The following is a 2,727-nucleotide window of genomic DNA, read 5'->3' as shown; positions in this document are numbered from 1 at the left end:
ATTTTCTAATGAATTTAATTTAGACTTGCACTTCAAAATATAGCACTATTAAGATCAAAAATCTAATGATTGTCATAAAGGCTAACACACATTTCAATACAATTAAATCCAAAACACGAGAACATATATTGATATCACTATGTAGATATTACAATTTAAGGTCATGATATCAATACAAAAACAAAACATCTAAAGTAAAAAAAATATAACAAACTTACTTAAAACACATCTAAAACACAAACTACAAAAAATACATAAAATTAAGTGCAACTATCACTCAGAAGGACCCTGATCTGGAGGAGGAGGAGGTGCAGCACCGAAGATGTTAAAGTAAGTACTCATCATAAGCACATTGGTACTAATATCACTCATCTGATCCCTCGTAAAATTCATGTCATGATGATATTGTGTCGCCTGCTGCTGAAGATAAGTCTCAATTTGATCAAAACGTTGATCAAAATGAGTCTCTAAGCGATCAAATATTTGAACCAAATCCTGATAATTTGGTTCATTGGCGGGTACAGGTGCAGCTTCTTGTTCTTCCTCTGTATCACTAATGACATGTGTTTTACTTGGTTCTTCTTTAAAGATTGCTCTAAATGATTCGTCGTTGTAGTAGAGCAGTTCTTCAAACTCTTGATCAGGATGAACCAAATTGTATTTTTTGTCCTGAATGTAGGAAACTAAATGTCCTAAGGCGATGTTCTTCTTTCTCTTATGCTCTATATGTCCAATTTCAGACTGCCCATAAAGATAGTCAAGGATAAGTTGGGCTTCATCTATAGGTTTTTTAGTCATGATCAAGAAGGTCACCATAGAAAGAAGAGGGGTAATGTTGATCCTATCACAAGCTTTAGGAATTATAAAAGTTCTAAGGACATGCTAGATGATACGAGCATTACGAACTAGATCGGATACTCTAGCCACATGTTCATTCAGATTATTTCCTCTAATCACATTATTAATTTCATACCATGCATAATCATGAGTGTTAATCAAGTGATGGGCTCTGGCTCCATCTATTCTTAAATTCAAAAAGGCTCCTAAGTCAGCCCTGGTGATTTCAACTTCTTGTTTGAAGACAAAGGAATGGATTATAAAATGGTCAGAATTAAAGGACATGTTGGCGAGGAAGTAGTGGAAGGTTTCCTTATTGTAGAGATAGACGAGGGTAAGGATAAAACAAAACTATGTTGAGTCAAATAAGTTCATTACCTGAAAGGTAAGTTGTTCTTGGATTAGGATTCTAGAGGGTGTGATCTTCGCTGAGGCAAACCTAGGAAAAGATTCCTCATTTGCTTTGGAAAGGAAGTTTTCAGAGGAATTTCTATGTGGTTGCTTTGCCATAATCTTTTGTCTCTTACTTAAACTCGCCATTTGGAAGAAGATCTTGAGTACGAAAGAGATTAAAAGTGAAGTTTTGAGTGTGACTGTGGAGTTCCTTCTATTTATTGAAAATGACTCGTTCATACCATATGAGAAAATTTTGTCCAGTACGAATTTTTCGATTCGTCCTGTATGAAAAAAATTTATATGGACGATCTAATGCATCAAAATGAAATGGCTTTTCATAATCAACACAACTTACGAAGCATCCTTTCGTACATACTTTTGACCAGACTGATCGTATAGACGAACACGTGTTCATCCTGGGACGATCAAAACTTATATCATTTTAATGACAGTTGAAACTATCCCCTCAATCGAACCGACATGTGTTCGTCCAAATGAACCAAAGGTTTGGACGTATGAAGTTTGTATTAAAAACTACCTTATCCATTCAACTGCTTTATTCAGTCGTCCCGTCGTTTGAAAAACATTTCATCCCGGACAATCGTACAGACAAAGTGACAATAAAACACTGAAAACTGCACTCAAACGGTTCAAAATCCGACAGTTTGTCACAGTACACAAATTGTCTCGTACGAAAATATTTCGTCCCGGACGATTGTCACTCAAAAATTTCAAATTTTAGTACTCAATCAAAAAACTTAAACACAAACAAACTAAAAACACAAAACAACAAAAAACACAAACTCTAAATAAAGACAATCACACATACAAGTTCATAAACACATAAAAACACACAAATACATTAACTAGTAAACAAACATCAACGTTACCAAAATATTTTTATTTAAGCATTCAAATTAATCACACCAAGCCTTGTTCTTAATACACTGAAAGTATCAAATAATAAAGGTTTTGTAAAAATGTATGCAAGTTGATTTTCAGTAGAAACATGAGTGAGTTAACACACAAATACATTAACTAGTAAACAAACATCAACGTTACCAAAATATTTTTATTTAAGCATTCAAATTAATCACACCAAGCCTTGTTCTTAATACACTGAAAGTATCAAATAATAAAGGTTTTGTAAAAATGTATGCAAGTTGATTTTCAGTAGAAACATGAGTGAGTTCAATTTCTCCTTTGGATACATGATCCCTTATGAAATGATGCCTTATGTCTATATATTTTGTTCTTGAATGTTGAATAGAATTTTTAGAAATACAAATAGCACTAGTGTTATCACAATAAATTGAAATAGTGCCTGTAGTTAATCCTAAATCAATCAACTGTTGTTTCAAACAAAGTACTTGTGCCACACAACTTTCTAATGCAATAAATTCAACTTCTGCAGTAGATAAGGCTACTGAATTTTATTTTCTACTGGACCAAGAGACTAGAGAATTTCTAATAAATTGACATGTTCCATAAGTG

The sequence above is a fragment of the Dendrobium catenatum genome, unplaced genomic scaffold (assembly GCF_001605985.2).
Source record: "Dendrobium catenatum unplaced genomic scaffold, ASM160598v2 original_scaffold_108539, whole genome shotgun sequence".
Lineage (NCBI taxonomy): Eukaryota > Viridiplantae > Streptophyta > Magnoliopsida > Asparagales > Orchidaceae > Dendrobium > Dendrobium catenatum.
The sequence above is the reverse complement of the archived record's forward strand: the minus strand, read 5'-3'. Positions refer to the sequence as shown.